Genomic DNA, 20,028 nt, shown 5'->3' with positions numbered 1-20,028 from the left:
GACTATTTTGTTTCAAACTCTTTAGTTCAAATCCTGGCTCTCTCATTACATGGTATCTCTTAATATCTAGATCTCTGTAAAGTAAAGGGACTAGACCACATGGCTTCTTTCTAACTCTCAATGTATGATCCAATGATTCTCTATGATTCTAAGCAAATATGAATGCTCTAACAGAGAAAGGCTAAATAAGGTCAAAGATATAGGAGAAAATCATGGTGGATATTGTTTAGCTGATAATCATGCTCACTGCTTGTTTTTCCTTCCTTTTCTGCTTTTGCTACATCATGGGTCCCTTCTGAAGTCAAGTAAAGTCTATGGACCCCTTCTAAGTCATAATAATTTCAGATGCATAAAATAAAACATAGGAGAAAAAAGGGAAATTAATCACATTAAAATACAATATTTTTAAAAGCAAGTTCCTGGATGCCAGGTTAACATGCTGTTGATTAGAACACTATTCCCACACTTGGTATCCTTTGTTCTATTTCCACATGGTCTTTGGACAAAGCAGTTTCTTCTCATCTGACCATTTAGCCTCTCTGGTCAAAGGTTTGCTGGAGGAGGAGGCTGAAATAAATGATGAAAGTGAGATTTGAACATTCTCCGAGGATTTGAATTATCCATGCTACACTTGCTGTTCACTCCCTCCCTCCTCCCAACCCCAATCATCATGGAGAATCAACAGTTGACTAGCATCCCATCGCCTCCCCTGTGTCTGAGGTAGGTCACAGGTGGAAGTGGTTTCTCATGCATATCAAATTCCTTCCCCTATCAATTTTTCCCCTGGCCTCTTGGCCAGAATTGGCGTGCTTCCTTAGACACGCTTTCTACAGAGATATAAATGTCTGCCTCTCCCATTGCTGTTCCAGGGCATCCTCCCTCTTCTCTGTACTCCTCTGGTCCAATGGCAGCAATAAGCACATGAAGAAGAAGCAGAAAATTTAGGGCACCATTCCCTTCATTCAAACCTTAAATATATATATACTCACCTGCAGACACATGTACGTACACATACCTCTTCTCCTTCTTCACACTCCTTATATCTTTAAGAAGATTAATACTGGCTGGAAGACAAATGAGAGGGGATTTAAAATGTCATTGGGGGAGGTCCCAAGAGGTAAGTTCAGGAGAATGTTGTCAGAAGAGCAAAGAGGTACATTAAATAGATTAAGAACTCCAACCATGAGAGGTGAAACTGAAACATGAAAGGTACTGGAATATTATTGCACAACAGGGGATAGAGACTGAACCTTTGATTTTATTTTAAAGAGAAGTCCCCTATGAAAAAACTTCCTCTACCATGAAGGTCAATATATGTGTGTGTGTATACATATGTACATATATATACATATATACACATTTATTTATATGTATACACATACACAGATGTACATATTTACATTTATATATGTATTATTCATTTATTTTGATGTATACACATAAATATGTTTATTTATGTTTGTTTTTATACATATTATGTGTATGTATATATATATGTGTGTATATATACACACACACACACATAGAGAGAGACAGACCTAAGGATGATGATCCAGGGTCAGAAAACCAGTCCCATGTCAGAGATAGGACTTGAATATAGATGTTCTTAGTTATAAAGTCAACTCTTTATTCTGTACATCACACTGTCTTTATGTTGCACCAGAAGAAAGGAGGAAACTTTTGAAGAATTTAGAGAAACTTGTGAAGATCTAGCAAATGTGGGCTCTAAACTTAGTCTCCAAATCTGTGAATATAATAGTTAGTTGTATTCCCCCAAGTATGATTGGCTACGCCTTCCCTCAGGTTGTTAGGAACTATGAGGGGCAGTGTGGTTCTTTCTAATACACATCAGTTCAAATCCCTCTCTGGTGTACAATTCCACCATCAATCACAGTTATTGAATACCCCATCATTTTGACCCACTGATATCTCCTCAATATCAATGGTAACCAACTAACATCAATTCACTTTTACAAAGGGATATTTATTGAATACATATAGCAAAAGAACAAAAAATATCAAAAGAGTGTCCCAAACTGGGGTACATTCTCCCATCTAATTTCCAGTCCTTGTGAAACGTGGTTTCAAACTCAAAGTGTTTGCTACAGGATATTTTTCTCACCAAATTCACTTTTAAGTGAGACATAGTTGATGGACATGAAGGCTAATCACAAGGAGGATGGAAGAAGCAACAGAGGTCATGCATTCATAAGCTGCAGGGTGATCTAGGTATGAAGAGAGGAACCTGAGAGTCTCTCCCAGAAAGCTTACAGTATTTCCTCTCTCAATCTCAACCAGGAAAGAAAGAAAGTTCCTTTACATACACGATCAGGTCCAGCTAATCAGCCAATTAAAAGGCTCTCCCTCCCTACTCCCATCACCTGATAAGTGAACAGAAAACAGAATATCTGTGCAGGGCCTGATTATACATCATTTCACATTTCTAGAATTAAGCATGCCCAGATTCCTTGTAGTTTGGCAACAAGCAGAGTGGATTAAGCATGATTTAAACACTATTGGTCATTTATATATATACATACAAATGAGTGAACAACAAAGCAACAGATTGAGAAAAATTAGCATCATGAACATAATGACATAAAGAAAACATCATTTTAAAGGTATCAGTTAAATGACAGAGCATGATGTCAAAGAACATTTTATAGCACTTATTTTGTGTTTAGCATAGTGCTAAATACTTTACAATTATTATCTCGTTTGATTCTCACAACAACTCTGGAAAGTGAATGCTATTGTCATCCCCATTTTATAGATGATAAAATTAAGATTAAATAACTTGCCCAAGGTCACACAGCTAGTGTCTGAGGCTGCATTTGAACTCAAGTCTTTTGAGCTCCAAACCCTGTTCTCCTTCCATTGTCCCTATACTGATGGTATAATGGGTATAATGTTGGTCTTAGAATCAGTAAAACATAATTTTGAATCTCACCTTAGACATTTAATAGTTGTGGGGTCATAAACAAATTATTGAATCTTTCTGGTCTCCATTTCTTCATCTATAAAATGGGAATTGGACTATTTGATCATTCCCACTGTAGATTGATAATACTATAATCTCTACAAATAGTCTAAGGAGATAAACAATGTTGGACACAACTAATATGGTGTACTCTTCATTTCAGGAAAAACTCATTGGGTTTGATGATAAGGGATGCTACTGGAAAGTGAGATTCATAGAAAACAAGAATTTCAAGAAAGCTTTTGTTTTTGTTTTTCTTAATAACATTTTGTTTTTACAAATACATGTAAAGATCATTTTTAACATTCCTTTTTGTAAGACTTTATGTTCCAATTTTTTTCTCCCTTCCTCCCCTACTTTCTCCCTCCCCAAGAAAGGAAACAATCTGATATAGGTTAAATATGTGCAATCCTCTTAAATACATTTTGATATTTCCCATGTTGTACAACAAAAATCAGACCAAAAGGGAGAAAACCACAAGAAAGAAAAAGCAAAAAAACAAAAACAAAAACAAAAAAGAAAAGAAAATACTATGCTTTGATCCACATTCAGTCTCCATAGTTGTCTCTCTGAATGAGAATGGAAATCACAAAATCTTTTGGAATTGTCTTAGATCTCTGCTTTGCTGAGAAGAGCCAAATCTATCCCAGTTGATCATCGCATAATCTTGTTGATACTGTATATAATGTTCTCCTGGTTCTGCTCACTTCACTCAGCATTAGTTAATGCAAATCTTTCCAGACTTTTATGAAATCAGCAAGCTCATCATTTCTTATAGAACAATAATATTCCATTGCATTCAAATACTATAACTTATTCAGCCATTTCCCAACTGATGGGCATCCAATTTCCAGTTCCTTGCCAAAAAAAAAAGCAATTGAAAATTGTAAACAAGAATATTATATGGTGAATCGTTACTTTGTAGGGCTGGGAAATATGTCCTAGATTCTATAAATGCAATAACCTAGTTCCTGCCCTCAAGGAGTTTACTATTTAGTTTTAAGTTATAGGATATTTAAATAGAAGTAGCCCGAGTGAGAAGTTCTAATTCTGACCTTGAGGAAACTACTTAATTCTCTGGATCTCCAAGGAATTTACAATGGAAGAGGTATAAAGGACTTCAGAGGTCTTGCAGGCTAAGCTTTTCATTTTACAAATAAAAAAAAAAAAAAAAAAACAGATCCATGCTAACTAGTTAACTGACTCACCTCTGTTTCTTCATCTGTAAAAATGATGCCATTAGCCTAGCTGATGTCTTAAGTCTGTTCTAGCTTTAACAGTCTGTCATACCAGAAGATAACTAACAACCCAAGGCAGCCGAGGTTCAGTGCCAAAAAGTGACTTCGACTTTAAATGTTTCCAGAACTCAGAGGAGGGAGCAATGAGTGTAAACTGGATTATAGTCTTACAGTCGGAGGTTGCAAAAGTGATGGAGGATGGGGTTGGGGAGGGGGATTTATTGAACTGGGTCTTGAAGGATGGTATGACTCAGATGAGCAGGAAGATGATTATTCCAGAGGAGAAAAAAAACCCTCCCAAAGGTGGGAATGCATTTCATGTTGAGAAAACCAGCAGACAGGTTGTATAAAGAAAGAATGGAAAATGAGTTTGAAAAAGTTGTCATAGTCAGCAATATTGTGTGGTGGGGAAAGCACTGGACGTGGAGCCCTGTGTTTGAATCCTTCTTCTGCTCCCTACTCCCTGAATGACTTTGAGTAACTAAGTCCTCTTCTCTGGACCTCAGTTTCCTAAACTGTAAAAATGAAAGTGCTGGTCTAGATTCTAGAACTCTAAGTTCCCTCACAGCTTTAAATCCAAGGATGCTGTCATTCTGGTTCAGGAGATAGGACATGTTTACTTAAAAAAAAAATAGAGTCCAAAGTATGGGCCAGATTGTGGAGGGCCAGGCTGAGGCATCTGGACTTGATCTGACAGGCTATGGGAAGTCAGGGGGAAGGTCAGCTGTGATCTCCTGAGGACACAGAAGAGCAAGAGAGAACCACGCTTTCGATGAAACAAGTTGTTTCTCTGTTAATACTGGATAGGTCTTATAGATAAGGGCATTCCTGGGACCTGCGTGGTCCATAACCAGCATTCCTGGGGGGGCATCAGCCAAGTCCCAGGCTTTAGCTCCCGTCTGCCTCTGAGGCAGCAGGGGCTGAAATCCAGGCCCAGAAGGTTTGCAGGATTTCTTGGAGTGGAGTGGGTGGAAGGCCGGATGTTAGAATGTTCCCAGGCTGGCCAAGCAGCTGGGGCTTATCTGCAGCAGGTCAGAGATGAAGACGGATGTCTCAAGGGTGACCTTCCTGAAGGAGTATGTTTGGGAGCCTACAACGTCCCCTGGGGATTAATGACACGATGTTACTGGGAAACCACCGAGAAAAGTTTAGCATTAAAAACTATGGGTGGGGCAGGTAGATGAGGAAGGACGGAGTAGGACCTAAAAGTTAGAATGGGGGAAAGGGGATGCGTTTCAATGGATTGGGGGGAGGGGAAGAGCAAGATGGTTCGGGATCCTCTGCTGACAACTTTTAAAGACCAGATCCCTCTTCCGTTATTCTTATCCAGGAGATTAAGATATAACCAGACAAAGATTTATGGAAAGTATTTCTGTCTGTGTGTGGGCTGGGTGAAAAGTTCTATGTCCCCATCTTCCAGCTTGGGTTCCAATGCCTTCATGAGTGTGGAGGTCCTCTTCGTGATTGCATCAGAAACTGAGACCCCACTTCGGCATAATTAGGTCCCAATATATTATTGATGAAGAAAGAACAGGGGGAAAATGGCACATGGATGGCAGGAAGAAAAGGGGAGAATGGTCATGCTGCCAGAGCAAGGGATGACCGATGCTATATTGGGATTCACACAGAATCAAACGATCTGATCAGGGATGGTGGGAGGACATAGACAAGAGATTGGCAGGGTGAGGATCCATAGATGAGATTGTACTTTTAGAGGGAGTACCCATGTTAATGAGATATTATGGATAATGAAGTAGAATCATATTGATGAGATTATAGAGAGGCTATCAAGATATTCAAAATCTAAGCTCAATGAAGCAATTTTGTAATATTATTCATCTATCTATCTATCTATGAGTTCAAACACAGGGTCAGCATTTCTGTAATCACACACTTATTGTCCATTTATATATACATAGTCATTCTGAACTGGTACCTAGGAGAGGAATGGGAAATGACAGAAGGAAGTAGAAATCTCTCTAGACCATGGATCCCTGAAAAATATAGAAGACAGTGTATATAGAGAAATCCATTTGATTGGATTTGCAATATTATATATTGTAATCAAAAGACCTCCATTCAACTTTGCTACTAATTGCCTCTATAACTTCAATTAAATCATGTAGCTTTTCTGGATCCCAGTTTCCTCATCTACAAAATGAGGTAGATGTACTAGATAATTTCACCTGTAAACCTATGGTCTTGTGAATGATTTTTCAAAAGATAGTTTGGTATTTCTTTTTTACAAATGAGCATTTAAATAAGATTCAATTATTATAATAACTCTCACAAAGAGACAATAATCAGGGCATTATTCTTTGGTTTTCCTGATCCATTATTGCCAGTGACCAATTCAGTGACCTCATTTATTCTTTTGATTTCTCACTGCCCTAATAGTATATGCATCCATACATGTACATTTTATATATGTATGGATATGAGTATGTATATTGTGCATCTATGTATGTGTGCATCTATATAATATTTTCTCCCTTGGCTTCTTTTTGGTTTCTTAAAAACTTTTTTTTTAATTTCCCATTAGTAAGGCAATCTTAAGGACAAAAAAAAGACAAAATGTTTTTAATGCTATAAGAAAACTTGGTAATCATTAACTTTGATTCCTTCAATTTATAGCTGAAGAATGTGAGCCTCAGAGATAGAGAATAATTTTCCAGTTGTACCCAAGCAATTTGCTTAGAAGTAGCATCACATATAGTTAGTTGAGAGATTTTGACTGGAAAGGACACTGAGGGAATCTAAGCCACTTCCACATTTTACAGATGGGCTCCCGAGAGATGATGAAACCAGATTTTGCTAAAATATACCATAGACAATGAAATAATATTAATGTTAACATATATTTATACAATTCACATACACATATGTATACATACATACTTACATATATAAATACACATGCACATACAACACCTCCCCACATACACATATTACCTTTCAAATGGAAGAAGACCCAAATTTTTAAAGGACAAATTAAATGAATTACAAGAGTAAAAAATAATAAAACTATCTTCATGAGGGACCTCAGCTGTCCCTTGTCATGACTACATAAATCTAACCATAACATAAATAAGAAAGAAATTAAGGAGAAAAATGAAATTTTAGAAAAGTTAGATATTGTAGACTTTTGAAAAAAATTGAAAGGGATTAGAAAGGAGTATAAATTTTTCTCAGCTGTACATAGCACCTTCACAAAAATTGACCATGGATTAAAGCATAAAGACCACATAAATAAATACAGAAAAGCAAAAATTGTAAATACACCCTTGCTAGACCATAATGCAATAAAAATTACATATAATAAAGGACCTTGGAATGATTAGATTAAAAATTAATTGGAAACTAAATAATCTAATCCCAAAGAATAAGTGTGTTAAAGAACAAAGCAAACAATCAATAATTTCATTAAAATAATAACAACATAGAAAAAACATAATAAAATTTGTTGGATGCACTTAAAGCAGTACTTAGGGAAAACCTCCAAACACATTCATTTTAAAAAGGAGAGGAAAAGAGAAGATCAATGAATTGATTATGCAATTTAATGAAACCAGAAAGAGAATTAAAAAGAGAATCAAAATAATAATCCTAAAAATCAAATGTTAGGTAAAAAGAAATCTATTGAATTAATAAATAAAACAAAGAGCTCATTTTATGAAGAAAACCAATAAAATAAACAATTGGTTAATTTGATTATTTAAAAAGAAAGCCAAATTTCCAATATCAAAAATTAAAAGGGTGAATGTACCACCAATGAAGATGAAATTAAAGCAATTATTAGCAGATATTTGGACAAATTATATGCCCACTATACTGACAATCTAAGTGAAATGGATGAATATTTACAAAAACAAATTGCCCAGAAGAAATTGAACAAGCCATAAATGAGCCTTAAGACAAAACCCCCAGGACAAGATGAATTTACAAATGAATTCTGTCAACCATAGAAAGAACAATTAAATGCAATTCAATATATAAATAAGCTATTTGGAAAAAATAGGCAAAGAAGGAGTCCTACCAAATTCCTTCTATGACGAAAATATGGTTTTGATACTTAAACGAGAGAGAAAGAGAGAGACAGACAGATTATTATAAAACAATTTTCTAAATGAATATTGATGCAAAACATCTAAAATAAAGTACTAACAAGGAAATTACAGCAATATGGATAATATGGAAATATGTTTTATAAAATTTCATATTTATAATTAATATCATGTGAGAGACAGAGAGAAGCAGAAAATTTAGAACTCCAGGTTAAAAATAATAAATGATATTCATATGTGACTATGGATTATCAGATCGAAAAATTAGAAGGAACCTAAGAAGTCATCTATCTAACTTCTTCCAATTGAGGAAACTAAGACCCAGAAAAATGAAGTGACTTTTCTAAGGTGACATAGGTTAATATGTGGGTTAACAGGAATTTGGACAAAGGTCTTCTGACCTAAAGTCAGAATTTCTATTATTTGTTGACTGCATTGTTTTTAAATATAACTAAGACTTTAAGTTTTTAGAATGAAAATATGGTAATAACTTATCTACATATATTCAACTGATTCAAAATCTAAATGAATTAAGTCATAGGGTGGAGAAGGAAAAAAAAAACAGTTAAGATTATTGGTAAATCATTGCCAGTAATCTTTGAAAGGCCCTGGGGAATAAAAGAGGTGGCAAAATGTCCTGATTGTTTGTTAAAGGGAATCACTAAAAACTTTGGGCTAGTAATCTTTCACTTTGGCAAAGTTCTGGAATATATTATTTGAGATATTAAAGGGATGAATTTTAAACATTATACAAAAATCCTACATGGCTTCATTTAAGAACAAGCTATCCCTCACTTTTTGTAACTGGGTTACGTGATCAGTGAAGATTGTAGATATAATTGTATACCTGGATTTCATCAAAGCATTTGACAAGAGATCTCTCAAGATATCCTTGGGGACAAGATGGAGAGATAAGGATTAGGTTTTAGAGCAATTAGCAGGATTTGGGAGTGCTTGAATGAACAGATACAATGAGTAGTCATTAACTGGCTCATGTCAACTTGCAGGGAGGTCTCTACTAAAGTGTCCCAGACATCTCTCCCTAGTTTTGGGCTAGTCAACATTTTTTATCAGTGACATGGTTGAAGACACGGATGGCATGCTTTTCAGTTTTTGAGATGATATGAAACTGGGGAAGGATAAATAACATTGAGGTAATCAGGATCCCAAAAGATCTCAAAAGTTTAGAAATTTAATAAGATGTAATTTTTAAAAAGTAAGTAGAACCAGGATAATGATTTGTACAAATGCCTCTGAAAGATCTATGAGCTCTGATCAAAGCAATGATTAATCATTCTAAAGCACTAGTGACAAAGAGTACTATCCAGTTTTATCAGAGAGGAAATAGACTCAATATCCAGAATTGAAATACATTTTTAAAAATGATCAATGTGGGAATTTGCTTTGCTTGACAATGTTTATTTACTATGTGGACTTCCTCCTTTTTTTCCAATGAAAATAAATAAGAGGGAAGAAAAATAAATGCTGGTTAATTGGCCAAAGAAATAAAATTAATTTAGAAAAAATGAAATTTAATGGAGATTATTTCAAAAATCAACTCAACTTACAACTCTATTACAAATGGAGTATTTAAGGAAAATGAGATAGCTAAATAATCAGGAAAAATGGAAAGTTTTAATGCATTGTGAATATAGTTTGGGTCACAATATGACTTGGGACCCCAAACTCCTAGGAGTATCTTGAATTTAGAGGTGTGATATCTACAGAAGAAGGAGAATAAATTCTTGGTTTCAGATCAGAATATATCTGAAGTATTGTTTAAATTCTGGGAATTATATTTTAGGAAGGTCTTAGATAAGCTAGGGTATTATTAAAGGAAGGTAATAAGGTTAATGCAGGCAATGAAGACTACGTCATTGAAAGATCTGTGTAAGAAACTGAAAACATTTAGTTGAGAACAGACACTTATGGAGCATCCTAACCTCTAAGTATAAAAAAAAAGCAAAAATTAGTTATATATATATATATATGGAGAGAGAGAGAGAGAGAGAGAGAGAGAGAGAGAGAGAGAGAGAGAGAGAGAGAGAGAGAGAGAGATGTAGAGATAGATTGATAGATAAACGTGTGTAATCAGGATAAATAGGCAATAATTAAAAGGGGAGATCATTAGAGTAGCGATGATTTAAGGAAGGCTTCCTGTAGAAGCTGGGGATTTTATTTCAGACTAAAAGGATGTTATGGAGGTCAGTAGTCTAACAGAGGAGGGAGAGCATTTTAGGCATTAGGGACAGCCAGAGAAAAAATACCTGAAGTGAAGAAATAGAGTGTCTTGTTTGTAGAAAAGCCAGGAGGTCAGTGTCACTGGACTGAAGAGTATGTGTCAAGGAGTAGCTTATAAAAAGCCAAGAGAGAGATAGGTTATTGAAAGGTTTTGAAGGACAGTTTATTTTTGTATTTGCTCTTTGAGACAAGAGAAAACTTCTGAGGTTTATTGATCATGGAATGACTTGGTCAAACTTGCATTTTAGAAAAATAACTTTGGTGATTGAATTGAGAATGGATTGAAATAGAGGGAAGGCTTGAGGAAGCAGACCTTGTCCCCAGCAGTTATTGAAATCATCAAGGAGTGAGGAGATTGGAACCTGCACCAGAGTCATTTCAGAGGAGAGAAGAAGACATATCCTAGAGATGTTGCAAAAGTGAAATCAACAGCTTGGATATGGGTGGTGAGATAGATGGATGGATGGATAGATAGATGGATAGATAGATGGATAGATAGATAGATAGATAGGTAGATAGATGACTCTTTGGTTGAGACCTGAGGGACTGGGAAGATAATGTTGGTCTCTTCAGTAATAAGGAGAACAGATCTAGGGGAAAAGATAATGAGTTCAGTTTTGGACAAATGGAGTTTAAGATGTCTACTGGATGGATATCCAAGTTGAGATGTCTGAAAGGCAGTTGCAGATGTGAGATTGGACATTACCAGAGATGCTGGGGTAGAATATACAGATCTGAGAGTCTTCAGCTTACAGATGACAATTAAATCCATGGGAGCTGATGAGGGAGGATAAATAGAAATATGAGACCAAGTGAAGTAGGAGAGTGGTAGAAGGCATCAGAGTGATAGGAGACAAGGAAGAGAGGAGAAAAGGGAATTCAAACTAAATGGCCTCAATTTTTTTTTCTGTAACATATGAGGCAAAGTTTTCAGAGAGCTCAGAGAAGGTGGGAGAGGAGAAGTCATACAAAGTTTGAAGCAGGATAAAAAAGAACCTCTGCGGAGAGTGGGATTATGAATTGACAAGGTACGTATACTAAGATTGCCTAGATGCAATGAAAGTCCAGTTATGATTATGTGTCATAAATATGTAGTGGACCCAGTCAGAAAGGCTCCATGATTTTTTTTATCTGCACGTGTATAATTGCAAAGACAATAAATGTTGGAAATGATCCAAGGCTGAGGACTGGCTGGGCATAATTGGTGATATAATCAAGGACTTAGGGATTCAAGAGCAGCGGATGGTGCAGAATTGAACTGGTTCACCAAGAAGTCAAGATAAAGAGAAGAGAAGAAAGTGGCTAGCAGAGAAAAGATGGCCTTGGAGAGAATTGAAGGATCAAGGTGCTGAAATGAGTTGGAAGAATAAGATAATGAAAGAGAAGGCAGAGGGAAAGGTAAAAAGATTATAGATTATGGTCAGATAAAAGAATTTACAAATTATTGACCATGAAAGTGGTATGAGGTGGATGATGATAAGAGCAAGAGTATGACTGTCTTTGGGTGTGGTTGAGGTAGAGCAGATTAGCAGTTCATGGGAGGTGAAGTAGGATTGAGCTACTGAATTGTTAATAGTATTTGAAGGATGAAGAATAAAAATGTTCATCATTGAGTGATAGGTGCCATTGTTCTACCCTGAGAAGATAAATATATTTGGTGATGGAGGTCTGAAGCTGAAGCGAGGGCTACTCTTTTTTGCACTGGAAGTTCTTCACATGCCAGTTGGGAGATTGGACTGGCAGCAAGAGGTTGAAGATGCCTTGGGCTAGTATAGACAGAAGTGGATGCCCTGGGGCAGATGGAAAATGCTTGTCCTGGCCCCAAGCAGATTTTCTTCAGGGGGCTTCAGGGCACTGATGATCTAAGAATAGAAAGGACTGTTTTTGAAAGTAGTGAGATCTCCTTCCACTTGGATAGTGGAGCCTTCAAGGGAAACCTGGATAACTATTATGCTGGGATGCTTTAGAGCACTATCTGTTTTCTTTATTATTGTGATCAGACCTGTGAGGTTACTTCTAGTTCTGAAATTCTGCAATTCTAGGAAATGCCTATATTCCACACATAAAATATTTCAGAGTACTTTCTAACAAGAATAAGAGTGCTTTGCTATAATCCCATGTTTTTTTTTTTAAGAGAGCAGTGAGAGGATTTTGATCCCAGTGAATGAGTTATAAATGGATCACCTTTGATTATCGTAGTCATAATTTCTAGGTGGTTATTTTTTAAATTAATAAGACAAAAAATTTCTTTGTTTTATTTTTGTTTTCTGAGAGAAATGACAGCAAAAAGTTACCTGCCAGGGCTTATCTATCATAGGAGCTATATATATATATACATATATATAATTTAAAAGTGCATTTTTCCATGCATGTTAAATATTAAACCTTTTCAAGTAATTTTTTTCTCAGTACTAAAATTTGGTCAGCACATACCTTGAGCTTTCTTAACCCACTTTACCCTAAATCCTTGTATTATCACTACTGTGGACAGCCCCCTGCTTCAGATTATTTAGTGCATACTGCAGAACAAAATGTGTATATTTTTCTTGACTATGGGTCATTTCATTACCACATACCTAAGCAGCTGGAAAGAACTGACACTCAGTGTTGCTAACACTCTGTCTCTCTCTATGTGATGTTTGCATATGTCTCTCTCTAGTAATTTAAAGACCAGCTTGGGTTGAATGTCCATTTACCAACCTTCTATTAGCCTGTATTCAACTGAATTTGTGTGTTGTATAATATACTTAAATCATCTTTGCCTCCTTGATTCTCTCAGTCATTGAAATAGTAAATTCACACTGAAATAAAAGAAAATATTTATTATTTTGTATTTGTTGTCTGTGTTCCAGAACTAAAGTTGCAAGTTTTAATGAACTAGGTTTTATCTTTGGATTTGTCCCTATATTATTCAGTGTTTCCCTCTGGGAATATCAGAATTTGGTTAATTTTACTTCCACTAAGGATATCCCTCTAGAAAATCAGGAGTCGGTTCATTTCTAGGTTTCTACAATTTAATAATCTTGATCCTTTAAAAATAATACCAGGAATGTGTGTTGGTAAATGTTTAATAACTGACTCTCCATCAAGCCGTACTTTAAAATTACATCAAATTAACATCTTTTCATCACTTTCTTAAGTCTAGACAATCAATAAAACCATTTACCAATTTCTGAGATGTAAATGCTCATAATGAAAATTGGCTGAATTGGTTTGAGCTGGTTACAATAGACTCTTGAATAGTTGACTATAGTGGGGGTGTTTGTGTGCGAGAGGCAATTGGGTGACTTGCTCAGGGTCACCTAACTAGTAAGTTAGTAAGTGTCTGAGTCTGGATTTGAATTCAGGTTCTGCTGACAGCAGGACCAGTGATCTATCCACTGTGCCATCGAACTGCATTTATATAGTGTTTTAAGGTAGTGCAGTGGATAGAGTGCTGGGCCTGAAGTCACGACGAATAATCTTCCTGTGCTCAAATCTGGTCTCAGATCCTGACTCAGTTTGCATCAGTTCCTCATCTATAAAATGAGCTAGAGAAGAAAATAGAAAATCACACTAGCATCTCTGCCAAGAAAAGCCCAAATAGAGTCAAAAAGAGTTGGACACTACTAAACACCCAATGTAAAATCTAGCCATTATTCCATTTGACCTTCATAGCAACCCTTTGAGATGAGCAACATTATTATTGTATTTTGTATATGGAGAAACTGAGAGCTAGAGAATATGTGACTTGCTTCTTATATACATAATGATAGAGCTAGCAATCATATCATTTGTGAGTGAGTAAGGCAAATTTCAAACTGAGGTCTTGTTAGGAAAAAGACTAACAGCTCCCACACAAATACCAAAGTTAATAGAACTTTGAACGTAGGATAGACTTTATTTAAGTTCACAAAATGCAAAGAACTGGCACCTGATCCCATAAACAATCCAAGCATTCCTCCTTCTCTTCTGGTTTAACTCATCAACTGAGAACAAATTCAATCCTCCCTTTACTTAAGAGTCCTAACCCAGATGGGGTCCCCGCAAGAGAAAACGAGAGAGTCAAGTAAAGCACTCTGCCAATGAAAGCAATTTCTCAGAAACTTGAGTCCTCCAGACATAGATGAGCCCTACTAAAGGGTAAATTCCTTCCGTGGGACATACACACACAGCTCATACAACTCATGTAAGGACAAGGTCCAGGTTAACTGTTCCTTGCCATTGCTATCCCGTATAGTTCCTCTTCTCTGGCTCTGGCTCTGGCTCCCTCTTGTCATAGGAATTGATAAACTAGCTCTAGGTCACCTGGTCCAAGAATGCCTTTACCAACTCAAAAATTCTTCCATTACTTACTTATGATTTTTTCCTCCATAATTTAATGTAATTAAATTTAACTAAATCAAAGAAGAGAAGAGTTAGGGGAGTATATAATCCCCATTTTCAAATATTTTAAGTACTGTCATGTGAAAGGGCAATTTATTAATTCCAAGTGGCTCCAAAAGGCAGCCTTAGAATTGAAGGGTAGAAATTCTAGAGAAGTAAATTTGAATTCAATATAAAAAATAATTGAGAACTAGTACCCAGGTTCAAGTCTAACTTCTGACACATACTGACTGTATACGCATAGACAAACTATAATCCCTAAGTTTCTAAGCAATTTTTTTATCTCATTTTATAAATGACAGAAAAAGTATTAATCAGTATTGATAGAGGGAGTTTCCCCATGAAGATAAAAGCATAGATCTAGATGCAAAAAAAATGCATGTATCACACATAAGAATTTACTAAAGAAAAAATTCAATTTATCCAACAAAAAAAATAGTTTTGACCAGCAAGATGATTTCAGAGAGGTTTGGAAAGACCTACATGAACTGATGCTAAGTGAAATGAGCAGAACCAGGAGATCATTGTACACAGCAACAAGATTATAGGATGATCGATTCTGATGGATGTGGCTCTCTTCAACATTGAGATGACTCAAACCAGTTCCAATTGTGCAGTGACAAAGAGAGCCATCTACACCTAGAGAGAGAACCATGGGAACAGTGTGGAACACAACATAGCATTCTCCTCTCTCTGTTATTGTTTGCTTGTGTTTTGTTTTCTTTTTCAATTTTTTTCTTCCTTCTTGATCTGATTTTTCTTGTGCAACAAGATAACTGTATAAATATGTATAGTAATATTGAATCTAACATGTATTTCAACATATTTAACATGTATTGGACTACCTACCAGCTAGGGGAGGGGATGGAGGGAAGGAGGGGAAAACAAAAGATTATACAATATAATGTTGGAAAAATTATCCATGCATATAAAGCTTTAATAAAATATAAATAAATAAGTGAATGAATAAATAGGTAGATAGATAGGCAGATAAATAAATAAACAGATAGATAAGTAAATAGATAAATAAATATCGTTGTTTCAGGTAGTAATGAGTTCACTATCACTGACAGTGTTCAAATAAAGTCTGACCACTTGCCAGAAGGGTATGGTAGAATGGATTCATTTTCAGGTAGAAGATGATATGGATGATCAACCAATCAATCAACAAACATTTATTAGGTATTTATTTTATCCCAGATTCTCTACTAGCCACAAATGAAAAATATAAATATAGATTTTTAATAAACTCAGGGGAATGTTTTAATCTCAATTCTTCTTGCACAGATGAGTAGACTCCCTGAATAACTGAATAAATCTTTCTAGTGATTTTGGGTCAAACTCTTATTGTATTATGTTCTTCCTCATATCATTGGACAGCTAGAGTTGATCTGTATATAAGAATACTTTTAGTCATTAGTGATCAAACTTCATTTAATCAATTAACACCAATTAATTTTTACAAAAGAATATTTATTGAGAAGAGACAGCACTTACTATGTGCTAGGCACTATACTAAACTAATTATAATTACCTCATTTGATCCTCACAACACTCAGGGAAATAGATGTTATTATTAACTTCATTTTATCAATAAGGAAAGTGAGGTTAAATTACTTGCTCAGGGCTGCATAACTAGTATATGAAGATGGATTTGAACTCAGGTTGTCCAGACCCTAGTTCTCGGATTCTATTTACTGCTTTACATATCTGCCCAAATTCTAAACAAGAGAAATCATGTTGAGCTGCAATAATTGAGAACCAATACTCTCAACTTCTGAGCCAGAAGAAGTGAGACAGGACATCTGGATGCAGTGTGTATGGTGATAGGAATGGGAATAGAGGAGAGATGCAAGAGATAGAATTTTTAAAACTAATGAATAGGACTAGGAGAAGTACAGGAAGTAAACAAGTATTATTTTACTAATGGAGAAAAAAAGGAAAGAATTAAATGGATAAAAGCAGGAAAGAAAGAGAAACTAATGAGTAAAACCCTAAAGGAAAAGGTATAACAATTGCGAATGTTGTTTTGGGATGAAAGTATATGTATAGCAGTAAGTATAGAGCCACCTTTAAAAAGACTAAGTGAAAATAACTGAAGAATATGATATTATGTTTACAGCAGAAATGGGAAAAAATCATAACTTGGAAAAAAAGCACAATATTATCAAAGAAAGGAATAAAAAAGGAACTTTCAATGTGAATGAATTAAACAATCTAAACAATGTGAATGAATTAAACTAATAAAAAAGAATGACAAATTGGGTAACAAATACAATCTATTGTTTACAAGAAACACAATTAGAAAACAAAGGCATAAACAAAAAAAAACTGAAGCAATGGGGGAAATATTATGCATCAAATTAATACAAAAAAGCAAGAGCCACAATCATGCCATCTGGCAAAGCAAAAGTAAAAATTAAAACAAATTAAAAAGGATAAATTAGGAAACTGCATTGTATTATAAGGAACCATAAACAATACACCAATATCAGTAATAAGTTTACATGTTCCATATGCATTGACATCCAAATTTATATTAACTGAGTAATAAGAAGACATACTAACACAAGACTAATACGAGACCTTAATTTCCCTCCCTCTGTTTTGGATAAATCTAATAGAAAGATAAACAAAAAGAAAAATATGGAACGGAGTAAATTGCTAGAGAAGATAGAGTTAAAAGACGAATTTTATTTTAATGAGACTACAAAAGAATATGCATATTTCTCAGCATCACATAGAACTTTGACAAAAATTAATTACATATAAGGTTATACAATCATTGTACATAAATGTAAAAAGGCAGAAATAGTTTATTCATCCTTCACAAACTTTAATGCAATAAAAACTGTCATTTGGTTCAGGGACAACAAACAAAAGACTCAGACTCAAATGGAGACTTAACAATGAAACAATGAGTGAACCAAAGACCAAATTATAGAAACAAGAATAATGTGAAAGAAAATTATGATGAAACAATATATCAAAATTGCTGGAATGCAGCTAAAACAATTCTTGAAAACAAATTGTGTCTTCATCAACATATATTAAAAAATAGAAAAAGATGATTAGTGAACTGAATAAACATTTAAAATTAGAAAGCCAACAAATAAAAAAAAATCTAAAATAAACAAAAGGGGGAGATATTAACAACTAAAGGAGAAATAGATAAATTGGAAACAAAAATTCATGGAAATGTTAAATAAAACTTAAAGTTAGGTCTTTGAGGATACAATGAAATAGATAAACTATTAGCTAATCTAATTAAAAGAACAGAACAGTAAATCAAATCTATAAAATAGCAAATAAACAGAAGAAATCTTAATAAAATAACCAGAATAAAAAGAATACTCAGAACATATTATGTATAATTATATGCTGAGAAAATAGAACACAAAAGAACACCTTCAAAAATAAAAAAAAATAAAATCTGAGCTACAGAAGACCACGTTAAATAATTCAATCTTAGAAAAGAAGATAGATTTAGTTGTAAAGGAACTAACAAAGAAAAAAATTTCCTAATTCTGATAAATTCTTAGGTGAATTCTACAAACATTTAAGAAATAATTACTTCACAAAATATTTTTAAAATTAGGGAAATAAGTATATTATCAGTCTCCTTTTGTGAGTAGATTCCATCCTAATAATCTAGAATAATTAAATACAGATTTAAGTCAATACCATTCATGGTATTGTCTCAAATTTTAAAATCATAATCCTATCAAAATAGACTATAGAGATTTATCCAATAAATCATTCGTCATGACCAAGTGAAATTTATACTAGGGATATGAAGGTGATTCAACAATAGGGAAATAATAAATATAATCAATCATATTAAAAACTCAAATATCCCCCCATAAAATGATTATCTCAATAGATTCAGAAAAGGCCTTTGTCAAAGTACAATATTCATTTATGCTAAAAACAAACAAACCTACAAAGTAGAGACAAAGTGGGACATTTCTTAATATCATAGGCAGTTTCTATATTCAACCAAAATCAAGTATTATATATATATATATATATACATATATGTATTTATGTATATATGTGTGTGTATGTGTATTGTGTATGGAGAGAGAGAGAGAGAGACAGAGAGAGAGCGAGCAAGGGGGAGAGAGAGAGAGAGAGAGAGAGAGAGAGAGAGAGAGAGAAGAGAACATTTTTTTTTCCTGGTAAAAATAGGAGTAAAGCAAGGGTACTCATTTTCCCTACTATTATAGTTCTGGATGTTAGGAATAGCAATAGAAAAAGAGAAGGAAATTTAGTGCATAAAGATTGGTAAAGAAGAGATCAAGCTATCTTTATTTGTTATTGTGGTGGCATGATGCTATACTTGAAAACTAGGAAATCATCAAATATATTAATTGACAATTAAATAACATCAACAAAGTTTTGGGTTACAAAATAAACCCTCAAAATCCAATCATATTTCTAATATGATAAAAACAAAACCTAAGTCTAAAAAAGCAAAAATAAAAAGAGGAAACTCACTCTAGATTCTCAAAAGAATTGCAAAGTATTTACCACCACATAAGAGAAACCACAATCACTAAGTAATAAGAGAAATGCATATCAAAACAACTTTGCAGTTTTACCTCATACCCTGAGAATTCACAAAGTGGAGAAAACATGGCAACAGTCAATATTGAAAGCATATCCAATGGTGAATCAACTACCACTTTGGAAAGTAATTTTGAATTGCAAAAATAAAGTGACTCAAATGTCCACAGCCTTTAAAACAAAAACTCCATTACTGGGTTTATATTCCAAAGAAATATTGATAAGAAGAAATACTCCACATACCAAAATAGCATTTTTTTGTGATAGCAAACAATTGGAAAGAAAATGAATGTCAATTGAGGAATAACTAAACAAATTGTGACATGTGGATGTAAAGGAATATTACTCCACTATAAAAAATATTTATGTGATGAATACAAAGAAGCACAGAAAGATCTACATAATTAAGAGTGAAATAAACAGTCAAGAAAACAATATATACAATGACTTCAATGATGTAAATGGAAAGACCATACACACACAAATATAAAGTGAATGTAACAACACTTTAAAGATTAAACATGACTGAAATGAAAATATGTAAAAAGACACCTCCCCATCCCACTCCTTT

This window comes from Antechinus flavipes, chromosome 6 (genome assembly GCF_016432865.1).
Source record: "Antechinus flavipes isolate AdamAnt ecotype Samford, QLD, Australia chromosome 6, AdamAnt_v2, whole genome shotgun sequence".
Lineage (NCBI taxonomy): Eukaryota > Metazoa > Chordata > Mammalia > Dasyuromorphia > Dasyuridae > Antechinus > Antechinus flavipes.
Note: the sequence above shows the minus strand (reverse complement) of the source record.